This window comes from Nasonia vitripennis (genome assembly GCF_009193385.2).
Source record: "Nasonia vitripennis strain AsymCx chromosome 5 unlocalized genomic scaffold, Nvit_psr_1.1 chr5_random0002, whole genome shotgun sequence".
NCBI lineage: Eukaryota > Metazoa > Arthropoda > Insecta > Hymenoptera > Pteromalidae > Nasonia > Nasonia vitripennis.
The window spans coordinates 2,142,356-2,158,557 of NW_022279652.1; the positions used below are offsets into that span (position 1 = coordinate 2,142,356).

Genomic DNA, 16,202 nt, shown 5'->3' on the forward strand with positions numbered 1-16,202 from the left:
TGCATAATATTTTCAATCAAATTATAATGTGTTAATCACGCGATTATCGTGTGATTTGCAATAAATATTATTAAATATTATTAAAAATGCTAAAAACAATATTTATACGTGAAAAATGAACAATTAACAATAAATAAGGAAAAAATTTAAAAAATGTCTCTGATCGAGATTTAAACCTAGAACTTTGGTGTGACAGTCCATTGCTCTACCAACAGAGATGTTTGCTCTCTTTGATGCATAATGCATAAAAGTGATTCATATATGTAGATAATTGTTATCTTTAAACTATTTTAGTAATGTTCTATTCCAAATAAAAATAAAAGAAACGTCAGAAGTGTCGTGGGACACCCGGTTGAAACGAAGTTCCTTTCGGTACATAATGCGTATTAAATAATGGGCACAATTAAATAAATTAAGAACGTTTAAGAATAATTAAATAAAAAATGAAATATATGAATGAATGATAAAATTGTACGAATGTGTTTTTAAAAGTTATAAAAATAAACAATTTATTAATACTAATTATTATACAAATATAAATTAATTATATACTTAATATTTAATATTTGTAAAACGTGTTATAATATAACACTAGTACTTACCTAATTTCACCATTAGTATCCTCAAATTCTGCTAAATTACTTTCACAATTCATTGTTTAATAATAAGAACATAAGAAAAAATACGAAAAATGAGAAAAGAAAATAACGACGTGATAAACACGTAGAGAACTACATTAGACGCTAACGCCGCACTATTTGTAGTTAAAGAAAGACAACGTGCGAGAGAGACAGAGAAGTATCTCGAGAGAGGCATAGTATAGCTGTATACTTACTAATGCGGCGTGCCCCCTCTCCGAGCGCGGAAGAAAGATTACATTAGATTAGATTAGTTTTATTTTGCGTACATTATGTTGTACGATCATAAGTTTACAGCATTACAAGTGAGAAAAGAAAAAAAAAGATAATAGATTGAGGCATGTATAGTGAGAGAGTGTGGCGATAGTGAAGGTGGAATGAGCGAGAAAGTAGGTGTGTGCGTGTGCGTGGACTGTGAACGAGTTATGTGTTTTCGAATTGAAAAAAGTGATCCTTAGTAAGTTTTTTGAAAGTGACGGTGGATGAATTGTTTCTGATGTGTGATGGCAGGTTATTCCATAAGTATGAAGCGCTGATATGGAACGAGTTCGTCAGCGTCTCCGTCGCGAAAGCAGGAATTTCCAGAGGTATCACCTCGCTCCTCACAGGCCGGAATGTGACGCGGAAGTCAAAAAAGGCCAGTACGTATGATAGTACGACAAACATTTTACGTAGGAAACAAGCTGTGAAGTACTTCCTGCGTCCGGCAGTGGTTAGCCACTGCAACTCCCGCCTGTACGGGGAGATGTGCTCATCTCTCCTTACACCATAGATGTACCGAATTCCTGTATTCACGAGCCTCTGTAGTTTTAAGTCGAGTTCCTGTGTTAGGTCACAGTATACAAGAGAACAGTAGTCGATGATCGGAAATAGGAGCGCTTGCACAAGATGCTTGCGCAACCTGAGATTGGTACTCTTTCTGAAAAAGTAGAGCCTGTACATTAGCGAGTGAGCACGCTTACACACTTGTGCAACGTGCTTCTTCCACGTGAGTTTAGAGTCAAGCACCAATCCCAGATTACGCACAGAGGATTGAAAGCTGACCTGGACACCTCCGATATTAATGAAAGTGTAAATTTATGTAGTAAGGGGAGCCCAGGACAATTGCTTTGGTTTTATTAACATTGAGTTTAAGCCTGTTTTGTGCAGCCCAGCCCCATTATCCCCTCAGCATTAGCACTCATCTTGTTTGATAAAGAATCGAGCTCATCGAGGTGGCATTGACTGTAAATTTGCAAGTCATCCGCATAGATAAGATGGAAAACATCGGAATCAAGGCAGAAACGATGTCATTGATGTACAATGCGAACAGCAAGGGACCTAAGACGGAGCCCTGCGGGACGCCGATGTTAAGACACCGCGGAGAGGAACGCTCGCTATTGTCACCAACGACGGCCTGCTCTCTCCTAGTGAGATAGGAGGCAAACCAGGCGGCAGACCTGCTTAGAGAAACCGAAGGTGGATAGCTTTCTCAGGAGCCGGACGTGACATACAGTGTCAAACGCCTTGCTAAAGTCAAAGAGGAGGAGAAGTGTCACTTTCTTTTTGTTTATCCCGACCCTGACATCATCAGTTAACTTAATTAGGCAAGACTGAGTGCTGTGGCCAGTGCGGAAGCCTGTTTGAAAGTTGTCTAGTAAGAGTCTTGATTCAAGGAATTGTGAGATTTGCCTGTGCACCAGCCACTCCAGGGCCTTGGAGAGAAAAAAGAGAAGTGAATTCGGACGGTAGTTAGTCAGGGCTGTTGAAGAACTGACTTTGTTGAGTGCACGCACAAGAGACAATTTCCAGGCAGATGGGAAACAGGGTTCACTCATTGTCAGAGACAGGGTGAAAGTATGACTTAGTAGGGGAACGAGAACTGGCAATGCTTTTGAGATGACAACCTGAGGGATTCCGTCACTTCCCCTGGCCTGAGTGTCGAAGTGCGATACTGCAGCCAACACATCCGATTCCGTTATGGTGCTGAACTCGAAATGCTCCGGGAGGTCAGGGCCTTGGTGGCAGAAATTCCAAGTTTCTCCAGCTCTCTACAGATCTCGGCAACATCAGTCAAGGTTGACAGGCGTGAATAGTAATAATTCAGCCTGGCTTCCTCGACTTATTTGTGAGCATTGTCTCTAGCTAGCCTATATATGCGGAGATCCGAATCGAGTCTGGAGTTCCTGAAACGCCTGTAAAGTCTATCTCTCTCAGATACAAGGTCACGAAGAGCCGTGGTCAACCACGGGCGACGCAGTCTTCTTGGTATCACAGTCCGTAATGGGGCAAGATGATTGATGGCGTTAGTGAGGTTAGCGTTAAGTGTGGATATGTTCGTCGAGTGATGAAGAGGTGAGGGATGACCAGTCACATGCGCTAAGAAAGTCCCTTAGCTTCTCGACGCTGATTCCTGAAAGAGAGTGAAAACGAGAGAGAGAGAGAGAGAGAGAGAGAGAGAGAGAGAGAGAGAGAGAGAGAAAGAGAGAGAGAGAGGGAGAGCGCAGTATAGCAGGGAGCGCGCACTATAGTGAAAAAGTGTCGGTTTTTGGTAATGCTCGAAAAATGTCGTTTTTTCTACGTAGCCCCCAGCCGCCAAACGAGCGATAAGAAACTTCGTTGCTATTATAACATCTAAATTTATTGATATTTAAATAATAATTGGTTGTAACATTACTTAAAAAACCTTGAATTTTTGTGAAGTTAATGTCAGACTAATGAAATTTACCTATTCTTATTTTAATCACGATAAGTTTACTTTTTATTATTTATATTCGTTTCGAATAGATTATTGCTAAAAAAGTTAAAAGATCAAAATAAATATCTGCATATAGAAATTGCTTTTATGCATTATGCGTTAAAGAAAGCAAACGGCTCAGTTGGTAGAGCAACGGATTGTCACGCTAATGTTCTGAGTTCGACTTTCGATCAGAGAATATTTTTTTGCTCCTTATTTCTTATTAATCATCTATTTTTTATTTATAAATGTTGTTTTTAGCCTTTCTAATAATATTTAACAATATTTATTACAAATCATGCGAAAATTGCTCGATTATCATGTGATACCCTACTGAATAAAAGCAGATGACAATCATCTAATTATTAACTGATGACTCAGCTAATAATAAACTTGACCCTGTTGAAAATATATACCTGGATATCCAGGTGGATTTTCCATATGGATAATCTATATGGATTCATGTGGATTCCATATGGATTTATGTGGATTCGATGTGGATATTCCATATGGATTTATGTGGATTCGATGTGGATATTCCATATGGATTTATGTGGATTCGATGTGGATATTCCATATGAATATCCACATGGATATCCATCTAGTTTTTTTAAAAAGTCAAGACAGTAGAGCTCACAGCCCCAGTTTAGGTGTTATCATCCGGATGGTACTTCCATTAATGGTTAGATGAACTATACATAACAGGCGCATAAAAAATGTTTAATTGTCTTGACTTTTTAAAAAACTAGATGAATATCCATGTGGATATCCATATGGAATATCCACATGGAATCCACATAAATCCATATGGAATCCACATTAATCCATATGGAATCCACAGTAATCCATAGATTATCCATATGGAAAATCCACCTGGATATCCAGGTATATATTTTCAACAGGGCTTACATCATTTTACTTTTTCTTACAATTTCTTATGCATTGTTACATTTTATTATAAAATTAATAATTAAAAAAATATATTGACTATATTAGGCGGTAAAATAACATATGTAATAAAATTTAATAAAATGTAATGAAATGTAAAAAACAGTTAATAAATCTGAAAATGTAAGAAGTGTACAAAAACGTATGAGAAAAAAATCCGAAATCCAACAAAAAGATACAGTTTCTTACATTTTCTTACATTTTTTTACGTTTTATTACAATTTATTACATTTTTTTTTCACTAGGGTACATTTAGAATTTTAAATTTTACGTATAATTTCATGTAAAATTTTACGTAGCGTTTTACTATTTTATTGATTCATGTAAGATTTTAAAATTATAATATAAAATTTGATCTGAAATTTAATGCAATTATTTTTAACGGGGAAAAAGATATTGACTAAGAAAATATTTTTTTAAATACGTCGACATATTAAAGGGAGGCGAGCCAGAGAGAGAGGATAATATGATCTATGATGATAATATCATCTATAGAGAATAATTTTCCTACTGAAAAAAATCAATGACAATCAACTGATAATCAGCTGATATTCAGCTGATAATCAGTTGATAATCATGCTAAAACGTCCGCTAATTATCAGGTGATTTAAGCTCAATATTATTATTACAGGTGATAGTTATAAATATGCGTTTATATGAAATAAAATGTTAATGATAATCAGGTGATAATCAGATTATACGCATACTACATATATTGATAATAATAATAAAAACACTTCTGAAATTTCCATTATTTATCTTACAGTATCCATATAAATTATATAAAGTGATAAATATAATTATATTTTATGTATGACATGATTAGGTGTTTGAAACTTGCAACAGCACAAATAGCTCATATAGTAAGACATTGGATTGTCAAGTAGAGGACAAGGGTTCAAGTCTTGGTCAGGGAAATTTTTTATCTATTTTTTTGCTATTATTTATTTGAATTATCAATATCATGAACTATTTAGATAAAAAATAAACAATTTATTTCAATATAAACAAATATTTAAATTTCACAAGTGATTTCTGACGTGATTTTACAAGTGATTTATCACGCGATTAATAATGCGATTAATCACGTGATTTTTTTTCACCAGGGGTAGGAGGGTTTAAGGATTTTAGATTTAAAAATCTCACTTCTGCGCTCGCTCGCCTTTCTACAACGTGCAGACATATTGAAAAATTTAATATTTCTATCTCTCTATGTATTAGGTAAATTGATTTAGATCAGGCTTAGGATTTTGTATTTTGATTTTGATTTCTGTGTGGGCTTATGATTTCATGTTCTTGTTTTATGTTAGCAGCTTGCTGTGCCTGGTGTACATGGTTTTAGGAGATTTTAGTTTAGTATTTTTATTTTTTCGTTTTCATCTCGCTGTGCATAGGGTACGTAGATTTAAGTTCATGGAATATATTAATATTAACGTATGATATTCAAATCTTGGGTAATTAGATTTGGTGCTTAGGGTTCTTGTTTTTTAGTTTTAGTTTGACATTTCTTTTTTCATCGGTGCAGCCACCGGTAATTCGAACATTTTAGAATTGATGCAGGTTGCCCGATGGCTGACTTCAGGGGACAATACAGACCGCTTTTACCGCGATACCCCCTGAAGTACGCATTTGAGCGACCCTCCGAATAATCGTGATCCCAGCACTTTCATAGCTTAGTATTCATGGATTATTTTCATTCATTGTGAATATTGTTTAGTCTTTCTTCATAAAAAATCTAAGAAGCTTTTTCGAACTTATACTATGAATATTATGAATATTATGAATATTATGAATATTATGATTCTTGTTATATTTTTATTTATCTTAAAAAGGACATAAAAAAAGTCAAATTTCATCAATTGTATCAAACAATTCCAATAAATCATATTTTATACTTTTAAGATATTGTTATTTGTAATTCGGTAAGTTAAATATAATTTTTGAAATAATAAAGAATATGGAAATGTTTTTTTGTACATTTTGATCATTTATCATGGAAAAATTCATATATTCTCTGTAACTGTCAACACTTGCTCTTTGTACCACAAAGTTTTGATATCTAAAAAGTACAAATGGAGTTGTTGATCGAATTACTGTAAAAAACTAAGCTTTGAAAATCATTTTTAATACAGCCTTATGTGACACGAGCTTATATTGGTAGCCCAATAAAATATAACTCCTTTACATGTTTAGTATGTACACTGAGAGAAATGTAGAGTTGGATTAACCGGAAACTCTGGCAGTTTTTACCAGAGCGCTCAAGCAAATAGTTTAAGGTTGGATCTGCCTTAGCACTACCGCTGTTTTTACCTGGCAGTAAGCATAAGTATAAAAATTGAATATTTAATAAGTGATTCATTGTTTTGGCATGAAAATTGGTTTACAAGTCCTCAGAATACAGTATATCGTATTTGTAAATTTGCATGATCCCAAAGCAGAAGGTTGCTTAGCTCTGACAAGCTTACGGCAACATCGGGTTCTAAGGGCAATGCAGGTTTACAGCTTTCAGATAAACCAAGAGACTTTACAGGTATGTCATATTGTACTCTGAGGGCTTGTAAACCAATATTCATGGCTGAACAATGCATCGATTTATAATTATTTAAATTTTGTGCTTCAGCATAAGTATATTTGAGGTTAAGAGGTTAGGTTGTACATATTGCAATACTTATTCTCAAACCTTTCGCAAAACTTTTACAAATTCCACGAAACCAATTGGTCCTTATGAATTTGTGATATGATATGCTAAAAATCATAAATATATAAGTAATACCTTACGTGTTCGGTGCGGCTGATATAGCGCGGGGAGGAGCCAAGCTTGGACTACTACAAACTCCGGTAGAATCTGCTTGAGTCCACCGCAAAATTAGATGTGGTTGTCCAAGGCTAATACCACAGAAAAATGTACGGCTACTCTAACTCTACATTTACCTCAGTATAGTTGAAGATTAAATATAAAAGATACAACAAAGAAATGCTGTGAACTTTTGCGCATGCACAAAACATAGTTCAGAAAATAAGTTCTGTTTATTTTTATATTAGTAGATTTCTACTATTAATAAACATTAATGTAAGTCATTACAATATCATTCACAATGTAATGACGCCGAACATACTGTAACAACATATAAACATGAGTGTGTCTCCACGGACGAAATAGCGTACGCGAAATAAAATCTAGCGTGCGCGAGAAAATGTTAGCGTACGCGAAAAACAACAGCCAGTTTTCCGGAAAATTTTCGCGCGCGCTAAAGTCTTTTCGCGTGCGCTAAAGTCTTTTCGCGTGCGCTATATCGAGTTAATAATTTTATTTCTGGTCTTTCGCGTACGCTAGAAGTCAACTTGTCGCGTGCGCTAAAACCATTGCATACTCGTGCAAGTATAAGAGATAGGTGCATTACTAACTATAAAAATAAAGCAGACAACAAGATTTTGAGCAGCGGAGCGAGGGCGCGTCAAAAGTGAGGTTAACTTGGTTAACTCTCTTGACTCGACTTGAAAGTTAAGTACATCTTTATTTATTAAGCAAAGAAAATATACGGTAAGGATGAATTGCTTACAGCTTAAGATTACATTTTCCATATAAATGTATAATATAATGTCACAATTTAGTTTTTTTTCCTAATTGAGGGTGTAGATTTAAATACATCTTTTGGTGTATCAATAGTTCTAATCGGTTTTTGAATGTTGTCTTTATAACCATACTTCCTAAATGTGCTATGTTACCAGCAACATCCTTCATTATTTTTGTCTCTGTTGTGCAGTTTTCGGTTCTTGGAATTGTATGCAGGAAGTATTATTTTTTGATAGTAAATTATTTGCCAGTGGTAGAATCTGAGGCAATTGAAAAGTTTGGTCTGCATCTATGGTAGAAGACTTTGATAAATTCATTTGATTTTCAAAATTATAGGCATTCCTCCATCGTCTATGACACAACTCAACATCAAAAAGATAATATTCAAAGTGTTGCCTTACTGCAAATATATGTCTACATGGCAACTTTTCTTCTATAAAATTTATACATTGGCATTGATCAATTCCTACATTTAGTACCCTGAATCCTGACCTTATCAAGCAGGTATTATCTGTCTCATTTATGTACAAGAGTCATTGGATGTCTCCTTTGCAACTGTGCAAGTACTTTTTTGAATGCAGTTTCTGTTAGTAAATTTTTATACTTATACTCTGGTGAGTTTCTATCATATGGATGTACTGGATGTTTGTAAATACTGTCATGCACGTACGCTTTAATTTTAGCATTGCGTCGTTGAAGAAACCCAAAAAGACTATTAATGAATGTCTTCAGTGTGCTGTTAATTTTTATATCTCTTTTAAAGCTGGCATTCGTCGACTCGACAGGGTTGTTCATGTAATTTCCAAAATTACTTTCGCTCAAAGCATAACGAGCCCATTCATGTCTGTACTCATGCCAGTTCTGCTTAAAATAATCTATTACAGATTCAGGCAAACTTTCAATAATCTTTTGGTATAAGTAGTCATACTCATGTTCAGAATTACTTTTCACAATCTTATGTAGCATGGTGAGTGCCTCATCTCGTTGCTTTGCAGTTATTGACATATTTGCCATGGTAATTGTACGTGAAAACATTTTTAATACATGAAACTCACACAAGTAGATTTGTGATTCAGGAAACACATCTATAATAGCTTTTCTCTCTTTAAGGTCTTTATCGGTCATAAAACATTTTACATTAGCTGATGCTTTTAAATTTCTTTTTCTAAAAGCTTTTAAAATACTCAGTATGGTCTGGTATTGCTCATTAACTACCCTGGTAAAAATAACTTATTAAATCCGATTCGAAAGATAATAGGGTTTAATTGAATTTCTTAATCGGAAATTATCGAATTAAAACCTATTTAATCGATTAAAATCTATTTAATCTGATTATAAGTTTTAGTCGGTCTTAATCGGATTGAAACAGTTGTGTTTTTAAATAAAATGTTATATTTGATGAAAAATACAACTAATTGAATCCGATTAAAAACGACTAAAAGTTATAATCAGATTAAATAGATTTTAATCGATTAAATTGGTTTTAATTGAATAATTTCCGATTAAGAAATCCAATTACAACCTATTACCTTTTAAATCGGATTTAATAAGTTATTTTTACCAGGGTAATAAAGCAACCCCAATTATTCGTGAAAACCCCATTGAGTCTTGCACACACATAATTAAAGAAATGAACTTTCGCTTAAGTAAATTGTATGTTGTGTCTATGAATATTATTTCAGGCCATGAATTGAATGCATTACGCATTTCTAAGGTACTAAAATAAAGTCCTTTGAAGATTTTTTTATTATTTTCTAGCTCATAGCACACATCTACTTCTGCATCTGTAATTAACAAAAAATTAATGTCGGAATTAACTATGCAAAAAGTATATAGAACTACAAAAAGCTAAATGAAAAAAGGTTTTACATATTGTCACTCACTATATACATTTTTTAACATTGAAATTGCTGTAAGCAATCTATCATCTGATTCATCTTTGAATTTTCGTTGAAAATTATATATATCTTTTGACATCAAATCAATACCTTATTTTATTTTATTTAAAAAAAATTGCTTATTTTCAAATTCAATTAAAGCAGGTGATAAGCTTACTTTTCTCAATGATTCTAATATCTCAGGTGTGGAATTTTCTGAAGAAAATGATTATGACCTTGAAAGTACTGAGAAATCAGAGCATGCTTCTATTAAAGAGCAGACTACTCATTTGAAGTAATGAAGTAGACGTAGACAAGCACTCCAGTGATCTATTGAGAAAAGGTGAAAAATTAGTTAACTTTCTAATTAGTTTAAATAACAATTTTTTTTATTTAATACTTTAATTTTGCTTTTAGATTCAACAATGGCTTCTATAAACATTCAGGAAAATTCTATTGATAATTTTGATATCAAAAACATTGAATTTGTTGAACCAGAAGGCAACACACGTGGACGTCCAAAAAACTCAAAGACAACCAAGCCTTCTGGTGCTCCATTTGTACCAACTCTTTGTAATATTGAGAAGAAAGATATGAATGCTAAAGCATTATTAATTTTACAACTACTTACAAATGATGTAACTACAACTGCTAACATAAGGGAAGGATCATACGATATCTGCTTAGAAAATTTTAAGGATCTTCCCTAGTGGAAATAATTGGGTGTGCCAAAGTGTGCCAAAGTATGGCAAAGTGTGGCAAAGTGTGTCAAAGTGTGCCAAAATGTGCCATACTGTGCCAAAGTGTGCCAAGATATTCAAATTCGGAAATTTGCTGCACTTTGGCACACTTTGACACACATGGGTTTTTCGGAAACAAACATTTCTTTTTTGACAAAGTATGGCACGGTATAGCACAGTTTGGCACGATATGGCACAGCATGGCACACTTTGGCACACTTTGGCACACTATGGCACATTTTGGCACACTTTGGCACACTTTGGCACACTTTGGCACACTATGGCACATTTTGGCACACTTTGCCACACTTTGCCACACTTTGGCACACTTCGGTACAGTGAGATATATCCCGCCGCCCGCGCGCCAAAACATTGCCACTGCACGATGCCGTCATATCGACGGCACGCGTAGAGCTTGAAGTCCCAGTTATAGAACGTAACAATAAATAATTTAATAAAAAAAAAAAAAATTCTAGCGTCGGTAAGACTTGAACCCGGATCCTTTGGGTTAGTAAGCTGAAGGTCTACCACTGAGCCACAAGTACTTGTTACAGTTAATACAAAAATTTAAACTCATGTACTTCAAGCAGCTTTAGATACTTAGTACTTTTACAATATTAATTAACAATTGCCCGTAATTGCCTTAAAGCTGCTGTCCGCCGTAAATGTTGGAAAAACATGCCTCAACAGGGGAATCCGTCGGGAATACAAGTTTTCCAGATTTCGTACAAAAATTGTCTAAGTCTTCAATTTCCGAAAAACCCATGTGTGTCAAAATGTGCAAAAGTGTGCCAGAGTGTGCCAAAGTATACTAAGGTGTGCCAAAGTGTAATAAATTTCCGAATTTGAACACTTTGGAACATTATGGCACACTTTGGCACACAATCCATTCCCCGATAACATGATGTCGGCCGAATGACGGCACTGAGACTGCACGGAATGGGCCACGCGTGACGTCCAGGTACCCCTGCTCCGGGACACGGAAATGACGGCATTGTGCTGAGCACAATGACGACACGCGGTGCAAGCATCGTGCCGGCACTTAAATTAAAGAAGAAACAAAAAAATTAAAACCCTAACGGGGATCGAACCCTGAACCTTTCAGTTAGGAGGCTGGAACTTTACCACTCGACCACGAACACTTGTTACAAGTCATAGCTAATTGTGTCCTTATATACTGCGAGCAGCTGTTGATGTTAATAAAGTCGCAAGTTATTGTAATAAACAATTACCAAAATTATTATTAACGCGTTTAACAACATTGATATTCGCCACTTATTTCGTGTAAGTCGCGAAACTGTTAGGCTGCTATATATTCGGTAGTCATGAAAGAGTAGTCATAATAATATAATTAATAAAAATTGGCAAGGAACAAAGTCCGGTGGATAAATAATAGCCCAAATTAACAAAATCAACAGCCTTAAAATATAATACATTGAAAAACCTTATTTTGTGAATTGTGCGGCTGAAAATTGTCTAAGTTTCGCAGCCAACAAAGCCAGCATTTTGCGGGAATTTCGTTCCGACAGAATGCTGTCATGGCGAGCAGCACTCCCAGCAGGCATTCTGCTAGCACTCTGACAGCGCCAAATGTTAATAAATTTTGAACACGGGTCGAAGGCACAATGTCGTCATGTAGCTCCTCGAAATGTCGTCATAATGCTGCCATGAGTGCCAACACGGCGTGACCGCAAAAGGCCGACATTTTGCCTTCGTTCGTGACGGTGTCATACAGCCGGCACTCATGACCGTCATTCTGACAAAGTTTCGTGCCATCGCAATGTGAGCACGCGTGCTGGCACGCTGTGCTGCCAAAATGTCAACATTATGACTTCCCCCCGATAACATCGCGTGCCGGGCATTTTGGGGTCACGCATGCTGGCCGCTCGTTCCGTCATTGTGACGTCCCCAAGACATATTTCGTTGGAATTTTCAAAAAAAAAATTTTTCTTGCCATTCGGGAAGTCATAATGTTGACATTTTGGCAGCACAGCGTGCCAGCACGCGTGCTCACATTGCGATGGCACGAAACTTTGTCAGAATGACGGCCATGTGTGCCGGCTGTATGACACCGTCACGAACGAAGGCAAAATGTCGGCCTTTTGCGGTCACGCCGTGTTGGCACTCATGGCAGCATTATGACGACATTTTGAGGAGCTACATGACGACATTGTGCCTTCGACCCATGTTCAAAATTTATTAGCATTCAGCGCTGTCAGAGTACTGGCAGAATATCAGCTCGAAATTCCAAATTCCCGCAGAATACCGGCTTTGTTGGCTGCGAAATATAGAAAATTTTCGGTCACACAATTCATGAAATAAGGCTTTTCAATGTATTCTATTGTTCAGGCGGTTGATTTTGTTAATTTATTCACCGGGCTTTGTTCGTTGTCAAACTTCGCTAATCATATTATTATGACTACTCTTTTATAACTACCGAATTTATAGCAGCCTGCAGGTTTCGCGCCTATACACGAAATAAGCGGCGAATATCGATGTTGTTATCGCGTTGATAATAATTCTGGTTATTGTTTATTACGATTACTTGCAACTTTATTAATATCAACAGCTACTCCCAGTATATAAGGACACAATTGTCCATGACTTGTAACAAGTGTTCGTGGTCGAGTGGTAAAGTGCCAGCCTGCTAACCGAAAGGTTCAGTGTTCGATCCCCGCTCGGGTATAATTTTTTTTCTTTTTTCTTAATTTAAGTGCCGGCACGATGCTGGCACCGCGTGCCAGCATTGTACTGAGCACAATGCCGTCATTTCCGTGTCCCATAGCAGGGGTACCTGGACGTCACGCGTGGCCCATTCCGAGCAGTCTCGGTGCCGTCATTCCGCCGACATCATGTTATCGGGGCCACTAGGGTTGTAAAAGAGAATATTCCAGACATTTTTATGGATAAAAGTACCGACGAGGTGATAAAACACTTGCAAAAATATTGGAAAAATGATCAAACAAAAATAACTACCTATTTAAAAAGAATAATTGCTGTCAAGAGAAAAAAAAACATTTACACATGTAACACAGACGCAGGTGATGGAACTGGCCAATGCAATTCTTGTTTAGCATGGTTTCATTTGGATACATGCATATTATTAGAACACTTAATGCCATTTCCAACAAATAAAAATAAATCATGTTTCTGCAACAAGTGCATCAAATTTTCAAAATGAAAAAAAAAGATTTTATTACAGTAGTAACGTATAACAGTTATTTATAAAAGTACTTGTATCAAGTTTATTTGTTTATTTAAAAAATTGCTTTTTTAACATATAATTATTTTTTAAAAAATAGATATGTACATATACATGGAAAATGTAATCTGAAGCTGTAAGCAATTTATCCTTACCGTATATTTTCTTTGCTTAATAAATAAAGATGTACTTAACTTTTTTTTTCAAATCAATATTTTTATAAGCAACAATTTGTAATCCTTTTTTAAATACGTTTTCTATTGTTACTTATATTTTATACTTCCCACTGCTACCAACTATATACTACTATATGCAGTATAATACGAGTTAAGAGAGTTAACCAAGTTAACCTCACTTTTGACGCGCTCTCGCTCCGCTGCTCAAAATCTTGCTGTCTGCTTTATTTTTATAGTCTTAGTAGTGCACCTATCTCTTATACTTGCACGAGTATGCAATGGTTTTAACGCACGCGAAAAGTTGACTTCTAGCGTACGCGAAAGACCAGAAAAAAATTATTAACAAGATATAGCGCACGCGAAAAACGATTTTTAGCGTACGCGAATAGACTTTAGCGCGCGAGTTAAGTGTACGTATTGCAGAGCGTACGTAGATTCGCAGGTAAGTAATTAAATAAATTGAATATGGATTTGTTCAGATTTATTAATCCATCTTTACAGCTTGGAAACCCGACAGAGACTGACTCGTTACCAGTGCAAGAGCCTTTTTAAAAGGTTTGTAACTTTGTTTGTTTAATCTTTCCTCCATTGTTCTCCATGCGTGCTCGATGCGTGCTCCGCCGTATGTGCCAACATAAACACCTTATTGTTGCAGGTCTCGAGAAGCCAAAGCTATCGATACGGCATGCAGAAGGCGATCGATAACAAGCGATGAATAAGCGACGACTAATACGGCTCATATAACTCCTCCATGCCCAAGTTGAATGACGTCCTCGTTATTTGTTATCTCGGTATGTTGTGGGCTCCTGTTTGGACTCCTGCTTTTACATGAACCCCTGTTTTTACATTTATATTTATAGATAATGAAAATTATTCCAATTATTAGAATCAGCATGACAATTATAAATGACGCTATTGATGTATGGAATTCGATTCCGAATTTTGTGAATTTTGGTGTCTCCATCGTAGGTACTGCTTGCGTTTTTAGCGGTTCGAATCTCCGTTGATGATCCTCGATGATCAATGGTTGAACTTCCGACACCTTAAGTTCTCCGAGATTGTCGTCCACCCTATGTCCCTGTATCAACAGATTGTTTCCTCCAAAGATCTTCGTTCCAAAAAATGTTTCCTTGTTCTTGTTATTTTCGATTTCTGTTTTATAATTACTGGATATCAGCATCAAGTTGTTTAGGAGTGGATACGCCAATGCTAGAGGCGCATTTGTTGAAATTGTTATTGTTTTTGCGTCTTCTGCGAGGATTTGATAGCATACATAGTCGCTCTGATAGATCAATTGACATCTTCTTGAAAATAATTTTATTATCGAGCCATCCAGCTTCCACGGTATCGTTACGATCTCCTTCTGGTTATTTCGGTTAATTATAGCAAGTCTTTGAAAAAGGGAGAATTCAATTGAATTTAGGATAGGAATTTTTATGGTATAAATTATGGAATCATGGATAGTTACGACTGATCCCTGAGCAAATCGAAAGTCTAACAAATTATGATAATGTGATATTAACTCTTTTTGGGAATAAAGTTCTAATAGATGTGTCTTTATACTTAGTATTTGTTCATGGGTTAATATTTCCAAATTAAATTTTTCATCGATGAAAACGAATGATCTTTTTATTTTCCCTAATAGATTTAGAAAATGTTGCTCCTGCACAATAAGAGTTACAACTGTCTCAATTAATTCAAATCGCGTATTTTGATCGTTAAGAGTTTTCATAAGATTCCGTAAGTTTTTGTTAATTATTTCAGTATTGCTATTTATCGTTCTGCTAATTTGATTCATGCAACTTATAGATTTATTCAAAACCGAAATATCTTCATTTTGTTGTTTCTCAAAATTTTCTAAATAATTATTAATCTTTTCTAAGTCATCTGAATCTGGATTTCCAAATATATATTTGATCATCTTTCCTACTCCATTTATTAATCCTCTCTTTCTTCTTCCACCGAATGGTGCTATCTCCTGCAGATCTTGATAGATTTCTTGACATAATAATCTTGCTTCCATTAATAGACTTGAGTTCTTGAGTTCTTTTCTTGAGGATAATATGGTGTAGTCAGTCAAAATTCTGCCATAGGTGCGTTTGAGCGACGATGTGTTTATGAAGAAATGTACGTAATGATAATTTTCTATAATTCTTCCAACTCCTTGCTGATAATCAAAGTGTGTCGCATCAGGATTAATTTCATCACTTTTTACGGTTATCGTCAAAATGGCCATAATCATCGCCATCCCCAGGATCGTCATCATTTTCCTGCAAAGAAGAAGTTTTTCTTAATCTCTTTGCGATCTTTAGATTGTAACGACGTGGTTGT

At 35.6% G+C, this 16,202-nt stretch overlaps 1 protein-coding gene across 2 annotated transcripts in view; it reads left to right on the forward strand.

Annotated features, from left to right (window-relative positions):
• The window catches only part of LOC100116299 (abl interactor 2), a 179,199-nt gene that overhangs the window by 46,104 nt on the left and 116,893 nt on the right, over positions 1–16,202 (forward strand). The window contains exon 1 of one of the 2 annotated variants that reach the window (XM_031932866.2): positions 5,934–6,224. The exons of the other annotated variant lie outside the window; for it this stretch is intronic. The gene's annotated coding sequence lies outside the window, so the exon portion shown is untranslated. Of the gene's footprint in view, positions 1–5,933; positions 6,225–16,202 lie in introns of those variants that run through there. 2 annotated transcript variants of the gene reach the window in all.